Below are 16,094 nucleotides of genomic sequence, written 5' to 3' on the forward strand. Positions count from 1 at the left end.
AAAAAAATACTCAAAATAGTTTTTTACCTATAGATAACAGGAAAACCTATTAGAAATATGCAATCAAGCGTGAATCGGACTTAATTAGTTAGTTTTCGATCCGAGCCCTACGGGTTTTTTAAAGACATTTCATTCACGTTCCACTTAAAAAAATAAAATAAAATAATTTAGCCTATATACGTCCCACTGCTGGGCACAGGCCTCCTCTCAAGCACAAGGGGGTTTTAGGCTGTAGTCTTAAAAAGATACATTGTTAAAAATTGGGTAATGTCCGGAACCCTTTGTAACGCGAGTCCGACTCGCACTTGACCGGGTTTTTTGAGAACGATTTTTTCTGCCCTTTACATCTCTATCTTTTTGATCTCCATAATGACCGACGACCACCGACCGACGACCGGTCTGGCCTAGTGGGTAGTGACCCTGCCTGTGAAGCCGATGGTCCTGGGTTCGAATCCCAGTAAGGGTATTTATTTGTGTGATGACACAGATATTTGTTCCTGAGTCATGGTTGTTTTCTATGTATTTAAGTATTTATATATTATATATATCGTTGTCTGAGTACCCACAACACAAGCCTTCTTGAGCTTACTGTGGGACTTAGTCAATCTGTGTAAGAATGTCCTATAATATTTATTTATAATGTCATATATAATATACCTCCGCCTTTGAGAAACCTGCAAAGTATTCATAGCTTTAAGTCAAAGATTAAACTGTATTTACTTAATCACCAACGTAGCCAAGAAGCCTACAGACTTGATACCAGCTGCCTGTAGTTTGTAATTTTACTTATGCTTACCTCAAGTGTTTTGTTCCTTTGGGCTGACAAGGGTTCATCATTCCTTTACGCCATACTTAGTAGAGTGCTGTTATGTTAGTATTTCGTACATTTTCGTAAATTCGTCATCCTACAATGCTGTTTTGCTAATAAGCTAATCTTACAAGATTTTTTAACGTAGATTTCATGAACGCTCCATATTGGTTTGGTCTGACATTGCTTTTTAGTTAGTGTAGCCACCGTTGGCGCTAGTAGTATATACAGCTGTAATGCTCAGCCAAGATATGGTCGGACCGGATCGATACAGCGATTTAGAGCACGATGCTTGTTTTTGTATTAATTAATCTTAATTGTAAATAGTCGTTATGTTGTATCTTCTTGCTGTGTAACTTTTTTCTTATTTAACTAACTGTTTACTGTATGTTATTTCTGTCTTTTTTCTTCTTGTCTGTTACCTTCCGTGATTCTTCTCACTTGATGGTCTCATCGGAAGATCAGCGCTGGAAGCCACCAGCAACATGCTGAGATGGGGCCATTTCGTGGCACTTTAATCTTATTTTGTGTTTTCTTTTATACTATGTACTGTTCCGATTGTTTGTGCTTACGAAAAAATCTATTCTATTCTATTCTATTCTATTCTATATTTATATCTAAAAATGTTACGCACACGCCAACATCATAATATATTTCCAAACGAGCAAATATAAATCTAACTTAAAACCTGCTATAGCGTTACACACTTACCTATTTCAAGGACGCTTAACCCTATGGGCACGACAAGTTAAAACATCTAAACGATTATCGTTCCAAGGGTTACTTATAAATATAAGTTACATATAATATATATCTATCAGTCAAGGGCGAATAGTGTACACGTTTCAAAGTAAACATTAAAGCGAGCGTGCTTATCCGCCATATTGCCGGTGACTGCTACGGACAGTTCCACCGACCTTGCCTTCATTACCTTAGATTAGTGAACCGATGTAATTATCTAGTTACATTCTACGATTTAGGAACGGTTAAAATGCTGATAATCACAATTTGTGGGGTAGATACATTATTTACAAAACAAACTGCTCATTTTCATTTAACTGCCTACCAGCCTGACCAAGAAAAATCTGCAGCGGTTTTGATAGCCCACGCAGTGCTAGTGTTATTTATACGTCATAATTTCATAGACGTTTGACGTTTAATATAACACTGCACTGCGCGGGCTATCAAAATCGCTGCAGACTTTTCTTGGTCGAGCTATAGTCGTTAGTGACTCTGCCTACGAAGTAGGCGGTCCCGGGTTTGAATCCCGGTAAGGGCATTTATTTGTGTTTTTCACAAATATTTGTTTGTTGGACATCGCGACAAATGGAAAATGCTTCTGCGAGCCCTATGCCCCTAATGAGTCATCATCATTTTGTTTCTGAGGTATGGATGTCGTCTATGCGGTCTATGTATACATATAAGTACCTATCCCACCAAAAACATTCTGTAAAAAACTAGCCAAGTCTCGATGGAGCTGCTATTGTTTATCTCTAAAAAGTAATGAAATCTAGACAAAGTCGTGCCAAGTCTAAGGTTCCTTACTGCGATTTCTTTATTATTATAGTTAATGTTGTGTGACTTGGCCGTTGAAGGGTACACAAGGGTACAAAACCAGGTGCTCCATGACACCATTGCACCAATCTGTCGCCAGAACCGCTATCCATTGACGGTGGAAAATTGCCACTTGGAAAACGTTGATTCAATAACCAGTCAATTGTAGGCTTGATAAAGCTGCGTATTTCAATAATACTTATGTATAGGCGAGCCTGAAACAAACACTTCTTTTTGAAGCGTCAAATCGACCATCGATCTAACATAAAATAGACGTACAGACGGACTTCTATCAATGATTAGAAGCCCGTCTGTACTGGAAATAATTTTTTATACTGTATGTTTGGTGTCATGGAGCACCTGGTTTTGTACCCTTGTGTACCCTTCAACGGCCAAGTCACACAACATTAACTATAATAATAAAGAAATCGCAGTAAGGAACCTTAGACTTGGCACGACTTTGTCTAGATTTCATTACTTTTTAGAGATAAACAATAGCAGCTCCATCGAGACTTGGCTAGTTTTTTACAGAATGTTTTTGGTGGGATTTCACTTCTTTTTGTAGAAACGTGGGTATATTGATTTATTTTATTAGATTTTCTTATTTGACACATTTTTTTTCCTTTTAGGAGTAGTTTTTTTATTACCATATCTCTAAAGGCTCCGTCACACATGAGCGTTTTCAAAGCGCGGCGTGAGCGGGGCACGATGCGAGCGTGACGCGAGCGCGTGGCGCTCGCGATCTGCGCTTGGACGCAGCGGCCCGCCGGCGCGCTGCGCGCGCGACCCGCTTTGATCACGCCCGCGCAGTCACACACAACGCAGCGCGTGTTGCGAGCGGTCACTCGATTACTGAACGTTGGACGTTGGAAAGCATGATCATGGACGTTGAATAGTTTCACGAGCGTTTTGTAGCCTGCAGCAGTATATTGCGACAATACTGCCGACTGCATTACTGCAGCAAATGTCAAATACGATGATGCTGACCGAATTTTTGATATTTACCTCAGTAATTCAGTCGGCAGTAGTGCATGCTGCAATCCTGCTGCAGTATAGCTGCCGACTGCATTACTGCCAAAAATGTCAAAGTTGATGTATTTTTAACCGCCTTAAAATAAAGGTTCTCAGTATGACCCGTATGTATGTTTGTTCGCGATTATCTCGCGTTTGGCTGAACCGATTTTGATGCGGTTTTCAGAAAAGTGTTTGTTACATTCTGGTAAAGGTTTTAGTATACATAGATCTGAGCTGATGCTGAACCCTGGTTGTACCTAGTGGAACTCAGGTTTGGTGTGTTAGAATATTGTTATTCTATGTACAAATTGTATTACGTATAAAACTGACCTGTTTCTCTTTGACGTTCAATGTTGATAATATATTACACTATTTAAACACTTAACACAACATTACGTGAATTTTACAGAATTTGCTATTTATGTGGGTAGGTACGATACGAAACCACCGTTGACAAGAGAAACAGTAAGTCTGTTAACTTACTACTTAAATTTGTAAACTACTTTGAAGTAATTATATTTTGAATTAATATTACTGATTAATAATTATGTATAACGGAGTTTATTGAAAATATATTCTAATAGTTTTATTCTGCATGATTCGATAAATGGACGAGGTACATGAGAAACTACTTCTGTGACGTCACTTATCGAATGACAAGTGGCATGATAAACCAGTTGCCAGGTAGAAATTGGTATAAAAGGGACCGACCCATCCATTACTGATCATTCTGCTTTGAGCATTCTGCATTCTGCTTTGCCCTGCAGCACTGAGTTAATCATCGCCAAAGGAGTATTGAAAGTTAAGTAAATACTATGTTGGTAATTATTGTAATAATTATGTACTTACTTGATTAATTAGATGTATTAATTAATTAATAATTAATTAAATCATCTCTTACTGAATTATAAACCAATAGTGATTGTGTATAAGTTGTTGATGATAAGGTTAATAAATTGGATTATTTAATTTAATAAAACAGTTTTATTTTCAATTACATCTGTTTGTTATTTTATTTATCTTACTTAAAACTTAAATAGTATCTAGTTATTGATTTAGCAGTTTTACATAATTATGAATCAAGGTAAATAAATAACTTCCTGACAAGTTTTACCTTGAAAATAATATTTACTATCAGTTTTATGTTTTTAATATTTAATATTTTAAAAAATTCTTCATTTATCTAACAGGTGCAACATAAGCCCACGCTAATTTGGTCATCCGTCACATCTTGATGAGCACTTGGGAGAGCAGTACCTTAGACAGAGCTGATGCTGAACCCTGGCTGTACCTAGTGGAACTCAGGTTTGGTACAACATAAGCCCACGCTATTTTGGTCATCCGTCACATCTTGATGAGCACTTGGGAGAGCAGTACCCAAGATAGAGCTGATGCTGAACCCTGGCTGTACCTAGTGGAACTCAGGTTTGGTGCAACATAGGCACACTTTGTTTTGGTTAACCGACTTGTCGTCGTGTGCCTGTTGCAGAGTTCCACTAGGCGGTCATCAAGATGTAACGGATGACCAAAATAGCGTGGGGCTATGTTGCACCAAACCTAAGTTCCACTAGGTACAGCCAGGGTTCAGCATCAGCTCTATTTCAGGTACTGCTCTCCCAAGTGCTCATCAAGATGTGATGGATGACCAAACTAGCGTTGGCCTATGTTACACCAAACCTAAGTTCCAGTAGGTACAGCCAGGGTTCAGCATTAGCTCTATCTTGGGTACTGCTCTCCCAAGTGCTTATCAAGATGTGACGGATGACCAAAATAGCGTTGGCCTATGTTGCACCAAACCTGAGTTCCACTAGGTACAGCTAGCGTTCAGCATCAGCTCTATTTCAGGTACTGCTCTCCCAAGTGCTCATCAAGATGTGATGGATGACCAAACTAGCGTTGGCCTATGTTACACCAAACCTAAGTTCCAGTAGGTACAGCCAAGGTTCAGCATTAGCTCTATCTTGGGTACTGCTCTCCCAAGTGCTTATCAAGATGTGACGGATGACCAAAATAGCGTTGGCCTATGTTGCACCAAACCTGAGTTCCACTAGGTACAGCTAGCGTTCAGCATCAGCTCTATTTCAGGTACTGCTCTCCCAAGTGCTCATCAAGATGTGACGGATGACCAAAATAGCGTGGGCCTATGTTGCACCAAACCTCAGTTCCAGTAGGTACAGTCGGGGTTCAGCATCAGTTCTATCTTGGGGACTGCGTTCCCAAGTGCTCATCAAGATGTAACGGATGACCAAAATAGCGTGGGCCTATGTTGCACCAAACCTGAGTTCCACTAGGTACAGCCAGGGTTCAGCATCAGCTCTATCTTGGGCACTGCTCTCCCAAGTGCTCATCAAGATGTGACGGATGATCAAAATAGCGTGGGCGTATGTTGCACCAAACCTGAGTTCCACTAGGTACAGCCAGGGTTCAGCATCAGCTCCATCTTGGGTACTTTTCTCCCAAAGGCTCATCAAGGTTTGTCGGATGACCAAAACAGTGTGTGCATATGTTGCACCAAGCCTGAGTTCCACTATAGGTACAGCCAGGGTTCAGCATCAGCTCCATCTTGGGTACTACTTTCCCAAAGGCTCATCAAGGCGTGTCGGATGGCCAAAACAGTGTGTACATATGTTGCACCAAGCAAAACGCCTATGTCTGACGGAGCCTTAATACAGCTGAGACCAGCTGAGGGTTCTTCATCAGATACTTCAGACCTTCGATTGTTGACATCAAATGAAGCGGCCCACCAATTTGATTATTTTTTGTAAAGGCGGTATGTCGATCTCCAATAGTTTGGTTGGGCTCTTGTGTTTTCTAATCAGGGTCACCAGGTACTCCAGATCTTCGATTATCCTAGTTTTTATAGTTTTCCCTTTATGTGGCCATTAAACCCTAACTCTGTACCAAATTTCAGCTCTCTGAGTTTATGGGAAGTACTAGTTCTATTCTGATGATCATAAGTGAGTGAGTGTGTGTCATAAATGCGAAACTTTGCTTTCGCTTAACTTCGGAACTAAATGACCTACAGACTTGAAATTTTGGATTTTAAGTATGTGATTATAGCTTACTGGATGACGAAAATTTCTGCGTTCTGGTCTTATCCAGAGGTTCTCAAATAGGGACCTGAAAATGCGGCGAAATGGTTCCAGTAAAGGATGGTACGGCAGTGTTTGCTTCGCGCTCGACTTGGCGGGGGCACTGCCGTGCCCCCCGATGTATTTATGCATATAAGTACGTTTATCGTCGCCTAGTCGTACCCATATTACAAGCTTTGCTTAGTTTGGGCCTAGGTCGATCTGTATCTCTTAATTGTTTCTTTTTTTAACGTGTCATTTTATCATCTGCAATTAAAATATTTAGGACGAAAACTTTTTCTATTTTTAATAATATTTCGAGGACTAAACCTAACATTATTCTTAGGTTTGCTCCAGTTCTTCAGCGGGAGTAATTGCCGATTTACGTAATCTGATGCTAATACAGGCTCGATCGATATGCCGTGCTGGGCCTGCTATTTTCAGATCCCCCAGAATTTAGGCTGACGCTGTTCATATCTACTATATCTAGGTACAAAGACAAAATTATATCACAATTCTCTAACTTTGCAACCTTAATCCTAACAGAAATAAATGTCATATAGGGTGATTCGCCAGTAACTGGCCACTGTTAGTAATTGGCCACCCTAAACTAAAACTGAATTATATTCACCTATAAACAGAATTCATTTTAGTATAAAGTATCAATAACTGCATGGCCAGCCTTCAATAACTAGCCGCCGTATACTAAAATGAATTCTGTTTATAGGTGAATAGAATTCATTTTTAGTTTAGGGTGGCCAATTACTAACAGTGGCCAGTTACTGGCGAATTACCCTACTAAGAAAAAGTGTCCAACGCCTCCAGTGCCCCAGGCTAGAATCGAACCCGCGTCCTCGGCATGGGTAGAATTTTTCCAAGTATATGCACTTCTTACTGAAGGCTTATGGCGCCCCCTGGCTAACCCTAAGGGCTCGGTTCGGTTACACGTACCGAGTAGAGTGGCGAGACAGTAAAATGTAGTATGGAATTTTTACTCGGCCGAGTAACAAAATCATACTTCGTTTTACTGTCTCGCCACTCTACTCGCTACGTGCGATCCCGGCATAAGGTAGAACAGTATGGTTCGACCTTCTAACTGGATCACCTCAGAAAAATAAATTTGTTAATATACCGTTAAGTTTTGAAGTGGGTGGGCCGTTGGTTGCCATGAAATAAACCCTTTTACAGTACATATGGTGCTATTTTCCCGCACTAGTGCGTAAAGCGCGCTTTCCGTGCGTATGTCAAAAGTTGAAAGGGCCAGATGTACTGTAAAACGTTGTACGTTACACGTGCGAATAGGTAATTCGCAACTCGTGTCGATTTAAAACACTCCCTTCGGTCGTGTTTTAATTTATCGCCACTCGTTTCGAATTTCCTCTTTTCCGCACTTGTATCGTAAATAACTATTCCTTGGCTAGGACTTTAAGCAATTTTTTATATCACCTCTTCTTAAACTTGTCTTTTTCATTGCAGGTATGTGTTAAGGATGACTCACGTTAGACCGGGCCGTGTCCGGGCCGGAGCTTCCGGCGCTTCATTTTCTATGGAAAGCATCACGCGAATCACGTGATCATCAGTCATCTGTCATAGAAAAGTGAGCCGAAGCTCCGGCCCGGACACGGCCCGGTCTAACGTGAGTCATCCTTTACGCTGTAGGTAAGGTAATGTACTCGTTTCCGTCGTAATCAATACACTCGTATAATTGAATTCCGATCGGCGGCTTCAACTTACTAATGAGGCCTTCGTTAATTGCTAATGGCGGAGTGGCGTTACTCAGGGAACGATAGTTGCATTTCAAGCAAAAATGTTGAATCTCTAGGTTGGAGCATACAGGTTATAGAGCATGAACTGAAAACCAGATGACGAATAAAAATCGAATAAAGGTTGACTGGAAGAGATCCCTTATAGGGATAAGTTCGCCTTTGTACATTATATATATTTTGTTTCATCGTAATTTTACCTGTCTTATGTACAATTAAGTGTTTACATACATACATACATACGAATAAACAATTTGATATGCCCTTGTGTGAGCTGGGGAGTGGGGAACTATGGTTTAAAGTTTTATAGCAGAATTGAAACATATAATAAAAACCTACAGCGCAGACACCAATTTTATTGCGATCTCTATTCGAGACACGTAAATCGCATAGTATTCCCCGAAAATTAGTCCAGTAAAAATACGGTTGCGCGAAATATTTAATTCCCTGATTGTTGTACATAAGTACATTACTTTATTTTTATTTTATAAAGGTTTTAACTATTTGTTATGGGTGTGCGCTGGCTTTGATACGATCCTTATGCGATCTGCAGGCGCAGCATGGTTCCATTTTTGTCGTCTGTCACTATGCACGTCACTTTCGCACTTACATACTTGTCAGAACGGGACAGGCATGGTGACAAGCGATAAAAATGGATCCATGCTGCGCCCGCTGGGGCCCGTTTCTTAAAAGCTTGTAACTTGTTATACTCGTACAAGTGGAAGTCGCTTTCTAACATAAGCTGTCAAAAAGTGACATCCGCTTGTATTACAAGTAACAAGCTTTAGAGAAACGGGCCCCTTGACGATCGTCTTGGTAATTGCCGCGCATCTCACGCACGACTTTCACTTCTATATTTTGTTAGATTCTACTTATTTACTAGCGACCCGCCCCGGCTTCGCACGGGTTACACAAAACCTTAACAAATTACACACCTAAACCTTCCTCAAGAATCACTCTATTGATAGTTGAAAATCCGTTCAGTAGTTTTTGAGTAGGTACATCATCGCGGACATACATATAAACAGATAGACGCAGCAGGGGACTTTGTTTTATAAGGTGTAGTGAAAGTAATGTATAATAAAGAAGTAGTCAGCTCCCCCTCTCCCCTGTATAGTTTTTTTTGCAGGACGGTCAACAATCTCTGCAGCTGATTGTACAGCAGGCGAAGTTAATGCCTCTAGACAGTCTCTACCAGTCAACCATAGGGCGAAATAGAAATGGGTCAAAGGGACAAGATAAAGTACTTATCTAAATTATGAGCGCAATAAATTGTTTTAATTTATTTTAAATTGTTTCTCTTTCGCCATACTAGCAAGTAAAACGTCCGGGCTAAGCTCGATTTCGATTTAATGAACCCATTTACGGCTCGCACCACTCGACAGTAATCCCATTTTAACGGACCAATTTGGCGATAGTGTATGCATTGCTAATTCGAATCGCCCAAATGAGAGCATGCACGAATTTTGAGGTACGAGGCATGTGGAATTGCCAATTATTTTAGCAAAGTGTCAAAATATTAAACGTCAAAACGTTTTTTTTTTACTTTTTTGCTAGAGTTTCCAAGAAAAGTCTGCAGCAATTTTGATAGCCCATGCAGTGCGAGGTAAAAGTGTTTATTTAACGTAAATAACACAAACTTAATACTTAAGTACCTTATAAAATAAAAGTGCAAGTGTTATTTTAAATGTAAACGTCTATAAAATTAGGTATGACGTATAAATAACACTTGCACTGTGGGCTATCAAAATCGCTGCAGACTTTTCTTGGTCTAACTCTAGCAGAAAGACTTAATGTAATACAAATTGAAAATTAAGTGCAATTGTGTAACAGCTTGTAACATCCTCACAGTGCAGTGTAACATATACGCTTCTTAACTTTAAGTGTAACACCATGTATTCCTATGCTGATGCAATATACAGACAGCTAAGAAACTATTAGCTAGGCACCACTGCATAGATACAAATATGTATGTATATTACATGGATGCAATAAACAACAATGAAAATAACCGTATCTGTGATCCTGAGAGGTTTCCGACACTAACGGCGCGATTCGGGAAATGAATTAGAGTTTCACTGGATATGAAATAGTAAAGATATGTAACGTTCCACGGCAAAAGGTACCTTATGGCGGCTGGCGCTTACGCTATAATGAACGCCGCTCCAATATTCAGCCGGGGCAATGGTACCTTGTGCCGTGGAACGTCACATATCTTTACTATTTCATATCTAGTGAATCTCTAATTCATTTCCCGAATCGCGCTGTAAGATATAACATTTACCGCCCAATCAATTGTTTGAAAGCTCCAACAGGTTGATTAATTAGCGCTCAAAAAAAATCGATGAGCCATAGATAAATGAGCGCCATCGCGTTATCTATGGCCGCTCCAACTGATTTATTGTCTGTGGTCGATTGACAGATGAGATCGCAGGGAATTTTACGTAATGTAAGGGAATTTTTGTCCTTCAAAGGCTATTAGCGACAAGTGTTAATATCGCGAAAAAAATTTTTTTTTATTGTAACCATTATTATTCTAGGGGGTTCTAATATGGAATATTTTCTTAATTAATTAAGGAAACTACACAATATGGTTAGAACCTTTATTTAAATAATTTCAAAATTAACCCGGAGAGCCTTAAGGGCCGTAATGACAGGAACGTAAGGTAAACTAGCTCTTATCTAAATAACATGAGCACCAGACTCTTTTTTAAGTGTTGAGGGAACAGTTATGGGTATAGCGAACTCTTTTTTTAAATGTTTTGGTAGAAGCGGCCTACTGACGGACGAATTTAAACGGTACTAAAGGGTATGAGGGCGCCAGAACCAGCATCTCTGGTTCAGTAATTAATATGAAAATAAAGGGTCGATCTAACCTCTAAAACTTCGAGGGACCGTAAACAATACAACCGCCACGTTGACCAGGAACTTCGACGTGGAAGTATGGAAACGCCAGGCACAGCTCCCTGCCACTGGTAGCTCGGCTTGCAGAAGCTGGCATCTTGAGGCCACACCGTACACTTGTAATAAAGACGGTAAATCTTGAAACCCTGAAATTTATAAAACTACTAAGTAACAGAACAGACATTCACAGAATCGAATAAATATACTGGACTGCGTGTAGGTCGCTGCTTACCCGGGGCAGACAATAAGCGGGCGTAGGAAAGGACTTGCATAATTTCAATGCACCCGGGGCTTCAACTGCACAGGACGATTCACATCCAACGAGCTGCAATAATATAAAAACAGTCAGCACTGCACTAACAAACCCATACAAAAAGGGAAACGACGAGTTACTTACGATTAGGCGGCTTAAACCGCGATATAGAAGCCATCAGACGGCACCAGGCCGCTGGGAAAAGGAAACGAACCACGCCTTGCTACGATCTCTTCCGAATCCAAAAAGAACGGCTCTCGACGTGGCGAGCCATCGGTGACAGATCAAACGACGGGGTTGCTAGAGTCCGAACTGCGCTCGTGCAAATAATACATGACTTGACAAAAAAACACTTTCTTTCTTATTTAGTTTGCTTAAAAGATTAATTAATACAACGCGCAGACGAATAAAATAATATTTGAAAACATTTTAAATTTAAATACGACCTGCGATTAAAAACAAATACAGAAATGTAAGAAGGTGCACAAAATTATTATTAAGTCTAGCAACCCGGGCCATGTTGATATCGACTGTGCTCGCTAGATGGCATTAAGGGTATCAAACGGCCCTGGCTGTGCATTATTTGTATTGAGAAATGGATGAATAATATATTGTTGTTACAATATCATGGTGCATTAGATATTACTGACACCATAACTGTATGCAAATTGAATAATTATGACATACGAAAGGCTTATTTTAACGTGAGGGCAAATATTCCGAAACTAGGCGGAAGTATGCCAAATAAAGATGACATATATACCGGGCGCGGCGTGTCAATAAATAATCAGAGATCCGGCAAGCTAACTACATATAGGTATGTATCAAGTATGTATACTGTAAGTTACTACTTGGGGTTTTAGAGGGAGGTATCTCGTAGCATTTTACTTTGTACTCTACCAAGTCGTTTGCATAACGAAAAATGCTTGAAAATAAAACAAAAAATGGAAAATTAAAGCTGGATCTTCTTATTCACTGCCTGGACGAATCTTGAATCTACTAATGTGCTCAAAGTTTCCGAAATTGCGAAATTATATTGTAACAAGCGTTTTGGTCTTATTAAGCTATGGACTATTGGTGGTATTCAGGGTTCGTGGGTCTGACGCTCTATTGTCACACTACACGTCTGTGTTATTCCTAAAAATCTATTTTAGTAACTAAATTAATTTTAGAGAGAAAGAGTAAGCAGTAATATTGGGCGCCAGCACGCTATAGAGCGTACAGATAGGTAAAACTGAGATGAGATAAAGAAAACTATTGTTCAAGCTCGAGACAATTAAATATAATATCAATGTTTCACACAAAGAACACAGTACAGAAAGGCAACACAGAAGATGACCTTATGTTGTTACTAATTATGCTAGGAACACTATGCTATTGGACTGGTTACGCAGTCTTAGTTAAAGTTTGTTAAATCTATACACTAGTTATGCACTGAGCACTTGAAGTTTATTAAGAGGCCACTATTGCGTGAAGCTAATTAAAGTTTATGGATACTAGCACACCTAAATCACGTATCCAAGTGGCCGCCTAGCTACTGCACCAACGTCGCGACGCGCAACATTGAATCACGAGCCCGAATAAGTCTAACAACAAATTAGATCTGACTACACCTGAGTCACGTGTCCGGAGCAGAAGACGGCGGAGCCGTGGCCACGTGCTACTCCAATGGCGCACGGAAGGCAGCACACGAGTCGCGGTGACACACGTCGAAACCGTCGAGGCGTGCGTCCAGGTGGCTGACCATCCCACAAGCCACAGTCGCGATGAGCACCACAAGGCACCAGCCCAGGTTCGCAGCAACGCCCAGCGCCGACACGTGCCCGAAGAAAGAGCCCAGTGTGGGGACCGGCATTAAAGCCGGATTTCAATTGAAGCTGCCGATGCTACACTGCCGACATTTATAAAAAATAATCCTAATTTGCCCTTACAGGGACTTAATATGGGACGCCATGTTGAGTTCTGTTTGCTTGCTACAAGAAGTCGAGATGTGTTTCCATATTTTACAGGGATGGGTCCCGTACAAAGCGACCAGAGAAGATCTGCACCAACTTTCTCACATGGCTGCGGAAATCTCAGTGACTTGATCGCGCTCGACAATCAATTTCCTCTCTTGTTATTTTTTTTCAATCTACATCCGCGCTTCACAGCCAAGGAATTTTGCCAGGCATTGCAAACGATGTCCCAAACAATATTTGGAAATTATCATATCAAAAGACTAACTATATTGAGTATTAATATTTTAGAAGAATTAAACCTAAACATTTAAGTCACTAAAGAAAATATTTAATGTTAAATAATAACCATAAAGTATCAAGCTCGCGACTAAGTGATCGAGTGCCTCTTGATGCGGATAGATGGCGCCGAAAACAATCCTGCACGGCCTGTTCAACCACAATGCCGCTAGGTGTCGTTGTGAGTACCAAACTAAAAAAAGAAATTTCCCCTGCTACGTTTGAAACGTAACAATATGGAAATATGTCTCATATCTTTGTACGGCGATCGAAATTTTTCAATAAAAAAAAATATATTTAATGTAAATTTTCTTAAAATTTTCAACACTTTTTCAGCTTTCCGGAAACTTTGTGCCACTTGCAGATCTGTATAGTCGACCCCACTAACACCTAAGAACAGAACTACCAAAACTTACCTGCCTTGAGCGAATATTTCCCCATCCTTCTAACTGCTACAAAAAAAGTAATCGAAACAGGAAGTATACGGTAAACCTCGAACGTTTAACCCATTATGCCAGAAATCAGAACACGAATATTGCGTGTTAAATTTCACAGTACCATCGCCCATACTGTTAACTGTACATCGGCAGACATTATGCCTTTTGTAACAAGGTCCACCGATGTACTGTTAGGAGTATTGCTGTTTGTACATCTTGATATTGTTCCGCGAACAATTATAATGATTCTTGAAATACCCCAGTCGGAACTTCGGAAGCAATATTAAACAACTACCTACACAATACAATAACCGTACCGGGCCGTGGTACAATTTACTTACACACTATTGGCTTTATTCATAAACTTCTGTCAAACCTGACAAGCTTTGATGATCATTTGTCCTTATTCGTAATATTTACACTTGTGTTCGTTAAAAAGAGAGAAAATTTTACAGAGGTTTGCTAAGTTTTATTAATATCTCATAATTAAATCTATGGGTAAGAGCCATTTTCGGGAACCAATTTACAATATAATTTAATTACTACATCCACATACCTACAGCATGCAAATTATGTGTTTATTTTTCGATTGACGTATGTCGATAAGCGATTGTTATCTTGGCTACGTCCCGGAATGATGAGAATGGGCCTTTATAATATCATCATCATCATCTTCCTCGCGTGGTCCCAGATTTGGCCACGAATACCATAGTTATCCCAAGAATTGGGGTAGCGACTGACATCTGACCTTCCAACCCAAAAGATTCATAGATTCAAAGAATTTATTTGCATAGAACACAGCTATGAGAAGGTGTTACAAAATAAAAGATTTCCGTGCATTCAGTCTTATGCACATGCACGCGTGCAAATATTGTAAAAACAGGCAATATTTACAAAAGCACAGGGGAAACTAGGCCTTATCGGGATTAGTCCGGTTTCCTCACGATGTTTTCCTTCACTAAAAAGCCAATGGTTAATAAATACCAAATGACATTTCGTACATAAATTCCGAAAAACTCATTGGTAGTCCCACGGCTAGGCTACCAGCGTTTTAATATAATAACACTTATACAAACACACTTACTTCCCATACCCTAACTGAGTCTAAAAGCACTTTAAGCATCGCTTGGCAAGCGAAAGGAAACGCCGACTCATCTGTATACAGGATGGTATAAAAGCGAGCCATTAACTTTTTGCCGCCGTTACGCCTTTCCGGACACGCTGTATAATGGCCAGGGCTAATATGGGTACGGTGATGGGGCAATAAAATGTGAGGTGTGTTCAGGTTATTCCGTAAACAGGATATTTTCAATAGTTTTTAATTAGGTACTATGCTGTTTGGCCCGCCTGATTTTAAGTGGCTACCGTAGCCTTTAAAAACCTAGTACACTATTTTCTGTGTAGTCTTTTGAGAAATCCTTGGCAGAGAGTTCAAAAAATATTCAAAGTTATTTGATACTGACAACGGTGTATCTCTATAATAATTAAATATTTTTAAGAAGTTAGATAAAAAAGTCTGTATCTTTAGGTATTTAAAAAAGGGCAAACAAAATCTACCGTCAAATGGCTTCTTAAGCCTAAACTGAAAACCTATTGGAATATCCCCAATGCACCGTATGGGATCAGAGGGTGTATTAGCCTGTCGAGAGGCATCCATGCAACATTATTACCATGAGCGTATGTATATTATGGCTTGGGTTATTCCATAACGACCTATGTTAAATTCAGTTGGCATTTACAGAAAATATCAAAGAATACAAATGTGTAGTTCCAAGGGACCTAGACTTTAAAATTTGCCATCTATACTGGCTATAGTGCCTCGTCATAGTCGACTAAATACATTAATCACCAATATATTAAATCTATGTATGGGACCCGCGATTATTTAAACTCCGACAAAATAAGGACAACCCTAATAAAACTTTTTGTTGTTTTACCAAAACCTTTGGCAACTAGCATTTAATGACCGTGTACTAACTATCATGTAACCATGTCGGCTAAGTGGTCAACTCCGGCCGTTTGGGCGGCTGCCAACCACAATATACTTGTCCACTCG

General features: G+C 39.9%; 1 protein-coding gene and 1 long non-coding RNA gene across 5 annotated transcripts in view; both read right to left on the reverse strand.

The window, feature by feature from the left end:
- The window catches only part of LOC134795644 (uncharacterized), a 439,378-nt gene that overhangs the window by 410,441 nt on the left and 12,843 nt on the right, over nt 1–16,094 (reverse strand). The gene's annotated exons all lie outside the window — the stretch shown is intronic.
- Nucleotides 10,757–11,682, reverse strand: LOC134795847 (uncharacterized). Its single transcript, XR_010144870.1, has 3 exons — nt 11,512–11,682; nt 11,347–11,439; nt 10,757–11,260 (listed from the first exon to the last, which is right to left on the reverse strand). It is a non-coding gene; the product is annotated as an uncharacterized LOC134795847 (long non-coding RNA).

The sequence above is a fragment of the Cydia splendana genome, chromosome 12, assembly GCF_910591565.1.
Source record: "Cydia splendana chromosome 12, ilCydSple1.2, whole genome shotgun sequence".
In the NCBI taxonomy this organism is placed as follows: domain Eukaryota; kingdom Metazoa; phylum Arthropoda; class Insecta; order Lepidoptera; family Tortricidae; genus Cydia; species Cydia splendana.